This window comes from Aquarana catesbeiana, linkage group LG01 (assembly GCF_042186555.1).
Source record: "Aquarana catesbeiana isolate 2022-GZ linkage group LG01, ASM4218655v1, whole genome shotgun sequence".
NCBI lineage: Eukaryota > Metazoa > Chordata > Amphibia > Anura > Ranidae > Aquarana > Aquarana catesbeiana.
The window spans coordinates 494405677-494420286 of NC_133324.1; the positions used below are offsets into that span (position 1 = coordinate 494405677).

General features: G+C 42.1%; 1 long non-coding RNA gene across 2 annotated transcripts; it reads right to left on the reverse strand.

Annotated features, from left to right (window-relative positions):
• Window positions 1-9164: 9164 nt before the first annotated feature.
• LOC141148908 (uncharacterized) lies at window positions 9165-10821 on the reverse strand. 2 transcript variants are annotated; one of them, XR_012235011.1, is made up of 4 exons: window positions 10721-10821; window positions 10275-10327; window positions 9662-9760; window positions 9165-9533 (listed from the first exon to the last, which is right to left on the reverse strand). It is a non-coding gene; the product is annotated as an uncharacterized lncRNA (long non-coding RNA). The 2 variants fall into 2 exon arrangements; XR_012245264.1 differs by having other exon boundaries at window positions 9165-9760.
• Window positions 10822-14610: the final 3789 nt, after the last annotated feature.

Below are 14610 nucleotides of genomic sequence, written 5' to 3' on the forward strand. Positions count from 1 at the left end.
TCCCAAAAATGTATCAAAAGTGTCCGATTTGTCCGCTGCAATACCGCAGTCCCGATAAAAAACGCTGATTGCCGTTATTACTAGTAAAAAAAAAATATATAATAAAAATGCCATAAATCTATCCCCTATTTTGTAGACGCTATGACTTTTGCGCAAACAAATCAATATAAGCTTATTGCAATTTTTTTTACCAAAAATATGTAGAAAAATACATATTGGCCTAAAGCTCGGTGTCCGGCCGGGTGCTTTGTACTCAGTGTGAAAACAAAGTCACTTCTGGCACCCGGCGGGCTACAAAAAGATGTCCACCGCCTAATTCCCTTGTGTTCAGTGGAGAGGGGAGACTCCACTGTGGGGCACCTGATGTAAGGACAGACTCCGCTGAGGGCACATGATGTAAGGACGGACTCCGCTGGGGGCACCTGATGTAAGGATGGACTCCGCTGGAGACACCTGATGGCATCTTGTGGCAGGCGACGTGGCAGGTGACACACTAAGGGCTCCCACTGATTCTGCATTATGGTGAGTTGAATAATTTCATTTTATATTACAATGTAATAATAGAAATAATGTGCTTCAACCATCCTGACACCATAACAACCATGGTTACATAGTTACATAGTAGGTGAGGTTGAAAAAATACACGTCCATCAAGCCCAACCCATGTGTGTGATTATATGTCAGTATTACATTGTATATCCCTGTATGTTGCGGTTGTTCAGGTGCTTATCTAATAGTTTCTTGAAACTATTGATGCTCCCCGCTGAGACCACCGCCTGAAGGGAATTCTACATCCTTGCCGCTCTTACAGTAAAGAACCCTCTATGTAGTTTAAGGTTAAGGTTTCTTCTAATTTTAATGAGTGGCCACGAGTCTTGTTAAACTCCCTTCTGCAAAAAAGTTTTATCCCTATTGTGGGGTCACCAGTATGGTATTTGTTTATTGAAATCATATCCCCTCTCAAGCATCTCTTCTCCAGAGAGAATAAGTTCAGTGCTCGCAACCTTCACTCATAACTTCAGACCCTTTATTAGCTTTGTTGCCCTTCTTTGTACTCACTCCATTTTCAGTACATCCTTCCTGAGGACTGGTGCCCAGAACTGGACAGCATACTCTAGGTGCGGCCGGACCAGAGTCTTGTAGAGCGGGAGAATTATCGTTTTATCTCTGGAGTTGATCCCCCTTTTAATGCATGCCAATATTCTGTTTGTTTTGTTAGCAGCAGCTTGGCATTGCATGGTATTGCCGAGCCTATCATCTACTAGGACCCCCAGGTCCTTTTCCATTCTAAATTCCCCCAGAGGTTCTTCCCCCAGTGTATAGATTGCATTCATATTTTTGCCACCCAAATGCATTATTTTACATTTTTCTACATTGAACCTCATTTGGCATGTAGTTGCCCACCCCATTAATTTGTTCAGATCTTTTTGCAAGGTTTCCACATCTTCCGGATAAGTTATTGCCCTGCTTAGCTTAGTATCATTTGCAAATACAGAGATTGAACTGTTTACCCCATCCTCCAAGTCGTTTATGAGCAAATTAAATAGGATTGGTCCCAGCACAGAACCCTGGGGGACCCTGGGGGACCCCACTCCCCATTTATCACCACCCTCTGAACTCGTAACTTGTAGCCAGTTTTCAATCCACGTACCTACTCACCCTATGGTCCAGTAGACGTTTATGGGGAACTGTGTCAAATGCTTTTGAAAAATCCAGATACACCACGTCTACGGGCCTTCCTTTATCTAGATGGCAACTCACCTCCTCATAGAAGGTTAATAGATTGGTTTGGCAAGAACGATTCTTCATGAATCCATGCTGATTACTGCTAATGATACCGTTCTCATTACTAAAATCTTGTATATAGTCCCTTATCATCCCCTCCAAGAGTTTACATAATATTGACGTTAGGCTAACTGGTCTGTAATTTAAATATTGGTGCTACATTGGCTTTTCTCCAATCAGCTGGTACCATTCCAGTCAGTAGACTGTCAGTAAAAATTAGGAACAATGGTCTGGCAATTACTTGACTGAGTTCCCTAAGTACCCTCGGGTGCAAGCCATCTGGTCCCGGTGATTTATTAATGTTAAGTTTCCCAAGTCTAATTTTAATTCTGTCCTCTGTTAACCATGGAGGTGCATCCTGTGATGTGTCATGAGGATAGACACTGCAGTTTTGGTTACTGAAGCCCCCCCAATTCCCTCGTGAAGACTGAGGATAAGAATAAAATCAATATCATCGCCATCTACTTCCTCATTCTTTATGGGGCCAATATGGTCTGTCCTCCCTTTTTTACTGTTTACATACTTAAAGAATTTCTTGGGATTTTTTTGCTCTCCTCCTCTATGTGTCTTTCATGTTCTATCTTAGCCGTCCTTATTGCACCCTTACATTTCTTGTTGCATTCTTTATAAAGTCTGAATGCTGATGATGATCCCTCAACCTTGTATTTTTTGAAGGCCTTCTCCTTTGATTTTATATGAATATTTACATTGGAGCTAAGACATCCAGGACTTTTGTTCGCTCTTTTGAATTTATTACCCAATGGAATGCAATGGCTAATGCCCTTATTTAATATGCTCTTAAAGCAAACCCATCTCTCCTCCGTGTTCTTTGTTCCTAAGATTTTATCCCAATTTATGCCTTCTACAAAGACTCGTAGTTTAGGGAAGTTGGCTCTTTTGAAATTCAGTGTCTTTGTATTCCCCTTATGTTTCCTATTTGTGTGATTTATACTGAAGCCAATTGATCTGTGATCGCTGTTACTTAAATTGCCCCGTATTTCCACATCCGTGATCAGGTCTGTATTGTTGGTAATCAGTAGATCCAGTAACGCTTTATTCCTAGTTGGTGCATCTACCATCTGACCCATAAAATTGTCCTGCAAGACATTTAGGAACTGGCAAGCCTTAGATGAATGAGCGGTTCCCTCCACCCAGTCTATGTCTGGATAGTTAAAATCCCCTATTATGATAAAACTTCCCATCCTTGCTGCTAATCCAAATTGTGATAGGAGATCTGTCTCCCCTTCCTCCCTCAGGTTAGGGGGCCTATAGCATACTCCCAGTATTATTTTCCCCTTAGCTTCATCCCTTTGGAGCTCTAGCCATAAGGTTTCCACCTCCTCCCTAGCTCCCCTAGTGATGTCTTCTCTCACATTCACTTGTACATTATTCTTGATATATAGGCATACCCCTCCCCCTTTTTTACCCTCTCTATCCTTGTGATAAAGGATATACCCTTGAATGTTTGCCAGCCAATCATGAGAGCTGTTGAACCAGATCTCTGAAATTCCCACAAAATCCAAATCCTCCTCGTACAACAGTATCTCTACTTCACCCATCTTGTCCGGTCGCATATTATCCTCTTATTGGGTGTTCCGAGATCACAAATAGGACTTGCTACTATACTTACCTTGGGTTTATGTGCTTTGGTCAACCTACCACTAATGCCCCCAATACTACCCTCTGGAATATGTTCCGCGCTGACTATCTCTACCTCTGGACCCTCCTCCCTATCGCCTAGTTTAAAAACCCCTCTAACTTTTTGGCCATCTTCATTCCCAGCTGATCTGCACCCTCCTCATTTAGGTGCAGTCCGTCCCTTGTATAGTACCGATTATCAACTGAGAAGTCTGCCCAGTCCTCCAGGAACCCAAACCCCTCCTTACTACACCAGCTCCTCAGCCACTTGTTTACTTCCCTAATCTCCCTATGCCTTTCTGGTGTGGCTTGATGTACCGGTAGTATTCCTGAGAATACTACCTTGGAGGTCCTTTTCCTCAATTTAGCTCCTAAGTCACTAAAATCGCTCTTTAGGACACTCCATTTGCCTCTGACTTTGTCATTGGTGCCAACATGCACCATGACAGCTGGGTCTTCCCCAGCCCCTCCCAGTAATCTGTCCACCAGATCCCTGATGTGTCGAACCCGAGCGCCAGGTAGACAACATACTGTTTGGCGCTTCAGGTCTTTGTTACAGATTGGCCTCTCTGTCCTTCTAAGAATTGAGTCCCCTACCACCAGAATCTGTCTTTCCTTTCCCTTCGCTTCCTACCCACTCTCACTGGAGGAGTTCTTCCCCTGGCAGCTAAGAGAGTCCCTCAGCTCCAGCAGTGCTGGTCCCTGACTGGTTTCACCAATGTCACTCAATGGAACGTACTTATTGGGATGCTCCAGCCCTGGATCAGCCTCCCTGGCACTTCCCCCTTTACCCTTCCTAACTGTCACCCATCTACTCTTTGCTAGTGCCTGCACCTCTTTGTCTCCACCCGCCTCTGTGCTGGCCCCAGCCGACACCTGCCATGTACGTTTCTTGCTCTCCTTTAGAATGGAGGGACTTCTCAGTGCTGACAGTTGCTTCCCCAGATTCAGAACCTGGGCTTCCAGGCAACCAATGCGTTTACATTTTGCACAGCAGTAGTCACCCTCATTTGGATGATCAAGGAATGCATACATGCTGCAAGATGTACAACGAGTCGCCTCTCCACACCCGCCGGACATCGTACCTATTAAATTTAATTAGGATTGGGGATTATACCCTGTCCAAATTACCTAACAATTAGCTTCCTGACAGTAATACTCAACAAGACAATACACAGGTACTCAACAAGACAATACACAGGTACTCAACAAGACAATACACAGGTACTCGCAGTCCTACATGCACTCGCAAAACTACGTGCACTCGCAGACCTACGTGCACTCGCAGACCTACATGCACTCACAGACTACTCGTAGACATAAGTGTACTCGCAGAACTATGTGAACTCGCAGAACACTCGCAGACCTACGTGCACTCGCAGACCACTTGCACTTGCAGACCACTGGCAGACCTACGTGCACTCGCAGAACTATGTGCACTCGTAGACCACTTGCAGACCTACGTGCACTCACAGACCACTCGCAGACCTACGTGCACTCGCAATACACAGTACACAATACACAAGTACTAACAATCCACACACACTACTCAGACAACACTCAGGTACTCACACTACACAGGTACTATGACCCCTGTTATAACCTCCTGTTTTCAACTCTGGTTTTTAACTTACCACTTAGACCAGTTCCACTAATTCTGGTTTTTAATTCACCACTTAGACCAGTTCCACTAACTCTGGTTTTTAACTCGCCACTTAACTTTTTCGCAGAAGAGAGTTTAATAAGACTCGTGGCCACTCATTACAATTAGAAGAAAAGAGGTTTAACCTTAAACTACGTAGAGGGTTCTTTACTGTAAGAGCGGCAAGGATGTGGAATTCCCTTCCAAAGGCGGTGGTCTCAGCGGGGAGCATTGATAGCTTCAAGAAACTATTAGATAATCACCTGAATGACCGCAATATACAGGGATATGTAATGTAATACTGACACATAATCACACACATAGGTTGGACTTGATGGACTTGTGTCTTTTTTCAACCTCACCTACTATGTAACTATGTAACTTATACCAGTTCCACTTAGACAGAGTTCCAGCAGACTCAAAGATGAGCAGGCTCACGATGAGTTCTGCACAAGGTTATATAGGCCTCAAGCACCTGTGACCAATTAACCACTCCCCTTAATTAGTAGGCTGAAGGAAGCAACGAAAAAAAAGTGTCAGAAAAAGGTGTTTAAAAGCTACAAGGAAAGAACCCCAAAAAGAACCTAAAACAGCAACCCAGCAATCACCAGCAGTCAAAAAGCAAGACTTGTTTACTCTCCACTCAAGGTCCCCACTGTTTAGCTTCCAACCAGCAGTCCGGTGATGGTGTCGGGATGATTGAAGTGCTAACACCAGGTGTTTGGAGAATCTTTATCTGCTGATTGTTAAACTTTCTAGAATACACATAATTCTAGTGTGGTGTAGGATCTGGGCCTGCTGTCCCTCCCTCTCTCCCTCCCTCTCCCTCCATCCCTTGTTCATCTCAGACGCTAACCACACCCCCTTAGAGCCGCACCATTTAAGCCATGCCCACTATTTCGCTGAAACTGTGCCCATTTTCACCAAGTGGGAGGAGTCAAAAAGGAAGGGGGGGGGGTCTGGCGTCCCCCCATCCTAAAACTTCACCAGCCACCACTGGTTGGCATGCAGACTCAGAAATGCAAAGGCATTGACACAGGGGCAAGGGTAGCCATTGGCTTTGGGAGACCAAAACAAGACCAAAAGGAACAATTTAAAGAGCTATATAGGTGAATATTGGTAAATCTGGACATCCGCTTTTAAACTTAAAAAAAGAAGGGTTAATATTGCTTTGAAGTGAGGGCAAGTCCAAAAATAGGAGTTGTCTCCATAACAGAAATAGAGGGAAATCATCCAATTATGTGTTCCTTGGACAACAATTCTCCTACATTTAAAAGATATCAACTCACTTTGTGTTGAGTCTACAGGTAAGGAACATTACATTATACGCTTTACTAAACCTGTGAATGGAATTAAGAATTTCTATAAAAATCACCATGTCTTATAGCAGAGCTACATATATGATAATTTAAATAGTCTCCAGCTGATGTACTTTATAAACTCACTGGTAGCTCTCTAATATGAGGACCAATTCAGCTTTGCAAATTCAATATCTTTCATTTTACAGCTCAATTTCAGTGCAAAATGAATAATTCAGTTGATATTTAATTACTATATGCTACTGTAAATGTAACTAACATGACAGATTTATGGATCCACGCACACAAGTATTATTGGTGTTTATTAATTTACTGCCTGCTTTTCTTACCTCTACTGCTAAACAAAAATAGTCACTCATTCCAGCAACATCTGGGAACACAGGAGACTTTTTTCTGATGCGCTATGGAAGACTAATAAAATGTTTTAATAATGATAATATTTGCAAAATATCTGTGCTTAGGGAGATGAGCAAATGAATTATAAGTGAGACCTAATTTCCATAAACCACTTAAACTCCATATGGATGTGCATAGTAAACTGAAGTGAGAGCTTAAATAAGAATTCACTTTATAGTCATGTCATTAGCATACTTGGCTGGTTGGAAATAATACACCTTCCTAGCCTTCTCTGATATTTTTAGTGAAGATGTCTAGCCTTGTCTAGTACTGGGACCAGTCAGAGGAAACTATGATATCTTACATGTGTGTATGTGGCCTGTTGTCAGGAGCGTGTAATGCTCCTGTTCCATGGCAGCTGCTGTTATCATCCTGCATCCTGGTTTTGGCTGAGCTACATTCTACTTGTCTGAATGTCCACCTGCAGGGTGATTGATGTAGAGACAGCCTCTGGGCGGAGATCAAGTCTGTTTTAAGCCTGTCAAGCTCTCAGTGTCATGCTTGTTATAGTGTTTGCAACACGTGCTTCAAGTTCCCTGTTTGCCTGCCTTGTTCCTGTACCTTGATGTTTGCCTTCACCTAATCCACACCCTTCCTGCTAGTTTGGATTTCCCTGCCTCTGATTTAACTTTGGATTACTCTCTGATCTCTGCCTGCCTTTGAACCACAGAATTAACCCTGACTAACCTTCTGGATGTTGCCTGCCTTGAACCTGGGCTGCCATTGGACCACCATCTGTCTGCCAACCGCAAGTACCTATTTGCCGTGCTTAGTTCATACCTGCTCCGGCATGGTAGCCAGGCACTATAGCATTGTGTGTAAGACCTGGGAGCAACTGAGTACTGGTAGGAATGCTTGCCTTATAGTAAAGGGGGCTGCTATAGTGAAGAACATAGTGCCAGCTATGGTGCCTGACCACCAACACTAGGGGTAGGCGTGACACCTGTGAATTAAAATACATCAGTGTTCCAGAACCCATTATCTAGTGTCTTTCTGGCCATATGGTCAGCTGTAGGCAGGCAAAGCTCCCAACTCCCCTCATTTTGAAGTAATGCAACCAAATCCCTTTGTCCCTTTTTCATCCCTAATTGTTCCTTCTATTTGGTCGGCCATAAAACCCTTTATAAAAAATATTTTTTAACTGCCAAAAGTTTTCCTGCTAACTGGAGGTGGAGCTAACTAATTTGGCATGCCAGTCTGGTGAACGCACATAGAGCAGCTGCAACACACAGGCTCCATTCCCAAACTGGTATCTTATGACGTTCGAGTATGTGGTAAGATACCGCATAGTGTTTTTCAAAAAAATTTTTAGTAATGCATAAAAAACGCTACTAAAATACCGCATGCCATATGCCCTTAACATGGCGGGGCATATGGCAAGCGGCTTGCTGGATCAATGACGTCACAAGGGGACGGTGTCGCCCTGTGACATCAGTACACGGGGTCCCCTCCAGGGACGCCTGCTTCTTGACAACCATGTTGTTTACTGGTTCCTTAAATATCATATGCTGGGACCACTACTTATTTACCACATGCATTTATTTTATTTTTTTGTGAATTGACTTTCACTTCTGTTTTATGCAGTATTCACCAAGCGTTTTTTGCTTTATGTAGTAAATACTGCATAAAGCAGCAGTGAATTGACATTTTCATGATCGCATACGGTATTTGGGAAAACACCGCATGTGATCTAGCTCTGTGAATGGAGCCGTGTCCTTAATTGCTTCTTCTGCTTAGTCAAGCACCTGGCTACATCAAAAATGTTGGGAGATATAGGCAGGTGGGGCTTGCATTGGAAGCTTTGATAAGGCACACATGCTCAGCCATTGGAAAAAAAATTACTAACAAGAGAGGTAAATACATTATTTGAGGCTCTGCATAGCAGGCCCGGGACAAAATAAAGGCTTTGGCCACAATATGCTCCTCAAAAGCATTGGGAGGTGGAAGTCATCAACAGACTGGGTGGACTAGTAATATTGTTAAGCACCAATTCAGTAACAGATAGGCACATTTTATTTATGGCCTAATTAGGCTTCATGTGCACTAGCCTACACAGGCAGCTCCTTGAGTTTAGGAGCTTTTGGCGATTTTTTTTGCCAAAGCTCCTAAACTCAGCTCCATAAAAGCTTATTTGTGAATAAGCACACAGGCTATTAGTAGCGTTTAGGAGCTGCCGCAGTTAGGTGAGCTTCAACCTCCCTCTCCTGAACACGGAAGAATCATTTTCAGGATAGGAAAGTTTGGACCGCGAAAACGCAAAACACTGTAAAACCACAGCGTGATTTTGCCGCGTTTTGCGTTTTCCTGAGGCCGCAGTAAATATAGGCTGGGTTAAGCCTTACTGTACAGTGATTACATTCATTCTCTTATATCCTTGTATATAATTTTTTTATTGTTATACAAGAAGAAAAAGATGTAAATATACAGAAATGTGTATAAACAATGGAAATACAACAAAGATCACCATGGAGCCGATTGGTAGGAAAATTTCTGTGTGCTTCTTGTGCAGAGAGAAAATTTGGTGGGATTTTGTAGGCGCCAGGTAAGTAATTTTAAACATACATCACAGCAATAAATAAAAAATATAAATGACATTTTATTAAACGTAGACAAGGTTTAAAAAATTATGCTGGCTGTGCATAATATAACAACATAGAATATAAGGGGTCACTCAGTACTTATAATCCCTACATGTTTCGCCCGTTGGGGCTTCCTCAGGGGATATGTGTTGAGGGACCAAGCTGGATATATCTCTAAGTAGAATAAACACAGTTAGAAACCATCAACAATAGTAACTCGAATTATATAATCAAGAAGAAAAAAGAGATGTTAGTGACTGTCCATAGCTAGGTAGTGTAACTGCCAACTGATAAATAGTTACCTGTTATAAAGATGCAACCAGGAATAGGAAAATGGACATTGCGCTGTACAGGAAAGGGTTTGGCCTGGGTGGGCCCAAATAGGGGTTGTAGGGTCGTGTCTGCCATATAAAGGAATAATGTGAATCGGAAAAGAATGTGAAAAAGTGAGGGAAGAAAAGGGAGGGGGAAGGGGGGGGGGAGGAAAAGGAGGAAAAAGGGGAGGGACAGGAAGAAAAAGGGGGATGGGAAAAGAATGAAAGAGAGGGAAGGCATGAAGAAAGGGAAGTAGGGAAGGAGAGCAGAAAAAACAGAAAAGAGAGGGGGGAGAAAAAAGATTGGGGGAGAAAGATGGGAAGAAAAGAGGGGGGAATAAAGAGTAAAGAGGGGTGGAAACAAGGGGAAATAGAAGAAACTGGGAAGGGGGGTGTGGAAGGGGGAGGGTGGAGGGAAAAAAAAAGTGAGGGGAGAGGGAAAAGGGGGGCACAGGGAAAGGGGGTGAGGGGTGTGAAGGTGAAAAAATAAATAAAAGGTGAAATGTGAATAAGTGCAGCCAAGGGATATTGGTGGTGAAAAAAGATGAAGTAATGCAGTGTTAAAACTGGATTAAATAAACCAGAGAAAGGACATACTTACACAGGATCAATTGAGTCTAAAGGGAAGCAAGGGCTGCCAGATAGGAAGTTTATCTGATTGAGGAAAAGAAGGGCCAAAAAATGAATGTCTGTATTAATAAGTGCTGATTAAAAGAAGTGTGCATGGGGAGGAAGGGTAATATCAAAATAGGCTTAATTCAGAAAGGAAGAAAGTTTGTAAATACTGTCACTTATATTGGTCATCCAATATAATAGGACAAAGCCAAAACCCTGTATACAGATCGTCTAAAACCACCTACCAAACGAAAGGTGGGAGGAAAAGTTCCTCTAGAAGACGGTAACAGGTGCTTGTGTTTAATGAGTGGTTCACATGAACCAGCATAGTTATACAGATAAAGCAAATTAATTCAGAGGGAAGGTCAAAAACAATAGGCAGCAGATTTATGTTGAAAGGAATGGCAACAGAGGAAAAGTTGTGGGAAATACCTTGTGCAGGAGGATACATCAAAGTGGCAGCCTGCCCGTCATCTAAATGTGATGTAGTGAGAGAGGTTTAAGTACACTTACATGCCGATCACGTGTCTGCCGACATCCAATGGAGCGCGGACAGCATGGGCTGTGTGGGTGGAAGGAGGGGGGTGGGCACTTGAGCAGCTGACATAGCCCATTTAGTGGGCACGCCTCTATCCACTATCTCCACTCACAAGCTCATGGGGAAGAAAGGAAGGTAGAACGAAAGTGTAGATAAGAGTGAGGGGAATGGGAAGAAGTAATGATGAATGGTCGGATGGACAAAATGAATATATGTAAATGGATAAGGTGGAAGAATGTGGGGGGGGGGGGGGGAAGCGCAGTGCCGATCACGTTGCTAGTGGAGAGTAATTGAATAATGATAACATTAATGGTAAAAATAGCGGAAGGCAATTAAGAAAAAATAAATAAAAAATAAATGAAAATGAAATAAGGAATAAAAAATAAAGAAAGAAATATGGAAATAAAAATAAATATGAAATAATAAATAAATGTAAATATAAAAATTAAAATTAAAAAAATAAATAAATTTAAAAAAAAAAATTAAAAAATAAAATAAATAAAAATAAATAATTTACATTTATGGACAGTCAGTAACATCTCTTTTTTTCTTCTTGATTATATAATTTGAGTTACTATTGTTGATGGTTTCTAACTGTATGTATGAGTATGACATATATCCAGCTTGGTACCCCAACACATATCCCCTGAGGAAGCCCTAACGGGCGAAACATGTAAGTGCTGAGTGACCCCTTATTTTCTACGTTGTTATATTATGCACAGCCAGCATAATTTTTTAAACCTTGTCTATGTTCAATAAAATGTCATTTATATTTTTTTATTGCTGTGATGTCTGTTTAAAATTACTTACCTGGCGCCTACAAAATCCCACCAAATTTTCTCTCTGTTTGCACATGTTATTCAGGGATGGTGGCGCCCTCCTTCTGACATTGTCACCTCTCCATACCAACCAGCAATCATTTTAGGTGTTATACCACACCGTTAATATCTCCCTGGATTGGTGACACTGCCCTTTTTTTGACCTTTTTAACTTGTTTCTCTCTTTAAATAAGATTGTTATAAACATGTCTTTAAATTCATTTCATCTTTGAAAAATGTTATGGTTTTTGCTTTAACCTTAGACTTTGTATAGGTTATCTAGTGAGGCTTTTTCCACTCCCCAGCCCCCTCTCCCCCCCTTTATCTCCCCCCCCCCCTTTGTTCCCTTTACCCTCCCCTACCCCAAGTTTGGGTCTCCTCTTTCCCACTAGACGATGGCAAACTTTTGTGGTCAGGCGTGGGAAGGTTTGATGACTAAAATAGAGCTATCTCACCAAACCTCTGGTATAAAGGAAGAGGATCTTGATAGGTCTTTTACTAGGCTTCGACGCCTAGTGGAGAAAAAAGAACGAGTTTTCTGGCATAAAAAGTACTTCGAAAAATATTTGGAACACAATATAACACCTTGGGGGTTACGTATTCAAATCTTCCCTAATCTTAAAAAATTGATGACAATTTAAAACTTATGTGGGAATCTAACTTACAGACTTGCTCTTCCCGAATGATTTCCATCCTCTGTTCTCAGTATGAACACGAGATCTGCTTACTTGATGAGCAGATACAGAAATGGGTTGTTGAACACACTTCGATAACCACATCCCCTGTCTTTGCTCAAAAAGAAAAGGAAGCCAAAGATATCATTGAAAAATACACTGCCGAGATTATTAAAGGCAAAGAATCCAAATTTTTGAGGGATCAACTGGCACATGAGGTTGGCTATGCCTACAAATGGAACTCTAATACACAACCCAAACATTTTTCAAGAAAGAAAACTTATGTACCCCCCAATGAGGATAACATAATTCCCAACATCTCTTCTACATCCTCAATTTCCTCTAGCCAGTCTACCTCTTACCGCGATTTGTCCGAAGACAGACTAACCAAAAAGAGAGAGTAACCCAGATAATCAATCATTAGAGTCTTTCAAACATATGTTTGGTACAACACAGAACCGGAGACCCTCTGGTTGTCAGAGAAGTACACAACCACCACCATCACAGTCCACTCTATCTAACACTGCATCTGGCAATTTTGCACCAGTCTTGACCACAGACCCTACCCTGGTCTCTTCTGTATGTTCGATATCTAACATTCCTAACAAGGTGGCCACTTTGAACACCATGTTTCCGCCTATCAACCCATCACACCCTGACCCCAAACTGGACCCTATTTTTTTGGGGAAGGCTCAGGAGATAGACCAATTCCCATCTCCGGATGCCGTGCCCCAACAGATGGCAGAACAACTCAGTTTGAAATAATCAAACTATCTTCGTACCAATTATCCGAGGAGAGTCGGGTCCTTCAGTTAGGACTGACCTTCTGTCTGGACTCTAACGCAGATAGATTTACGATTATCAAAGATATTCACTTATTTGCACGTAGACTTATGTTCAAAACTCTGTACGACTAACCCACTCAACTGTCTGAATGTCTTCACACTACTGCCCCAGATCCAGGCACTTACACTCTACAGGAATTTCGTGCACTAGATGACCTTATGGAACTTTGGGATGAGGGCTGCTGTTGGCCCGATGTCGAGTCTGAGAACTCTTCTCCGGACGACTTGGGGGGCCACAGTTTTCCCTCCCCCTCTTCGTTCAAACCAAAATCCTGTAACTTTCCACTTTTGAATAATAATCCCAACATATGGGCCTTCGTCCAACAAACCACACGGGAGATTGAAAAGATCAGATGAGATGAGACCAAATCTCACAACCTCTCACTTCAACAAAAATGTACATTATCTTCCTTACAAAGTAATTCATCAATAATAATAAAACCAGGCGACAAGGGTGGAAACGTGGTAATAATGGATGTCGAATTTTATGAAGCTATGTGCTTAAAGATTTTGCAAAATAAAGATTGGTACAGACCAATTACCAAAACTGTAATTGATCACTATAATGATGAATACTATAGTATCATCTCAAAAGCCCACCGTCAAGGCATTATTGATGTAAATACTTGGAATTTCCTCTACGTTAAAAATCCGAAAATACCTACTTTTTATGCCCTCCCGAAGACTCACAAATCCTTAACATCACCACCGGGCAGACCCATTGTGTCCGGGTCTGAGTGTTTAACTGAGAATGCTAGCAGCCTTATTGATCAATATCTTAACCCACATGTCATGTCACTCACCTCCTACATTAAAGATGCAATGGACCTGCTCAAAAACATTGACCCTTCCCCCAAATACATGGCTAGTAACCATCGACATCAAAAGCTTATACAACACTATTTCGCATGAAAAAGACCTAGCTGTTATTGAAGCTCAGTTGAAGGACAGAGGCAAATTAGCCAATGATTACAATAAATTTGTAATTGAACTTTTAAGATTTATCCTCACACGAAATGTTTTTGTTTTTGGACTTTCCCACTACCTCCAGGTGCAGAGGGTTGCAATGGGGACACGGTGTGCCCCATCATATGCCAACCTGTACCAGGGGGTGGGAGAAGGAACTTTTTGCCAGGGACGACGTGCCAACTTTACTTGGGCACGTCGCCACCTGGCTTCGATACATTGATGATATACTGATGTTTTGGACTGGTACTAGGGATGAATTGGACCTATTTATAACTATCATTGGTAGTAATGAATATAACCTCAAATTCACCATGAATTGCTACCTTACCAAAGTCAACTTTTTAGATCTCGAAAATTTTCTTGAACAGTGATGGCTCTCTGGGCACTTCTCTTTTCAGTAAACCATCAGCCGCAAATACTATTCTACATGCAACAAGTTCTCTCCCTGTTCCATTAAAGAGGAGTATACCATACAGCC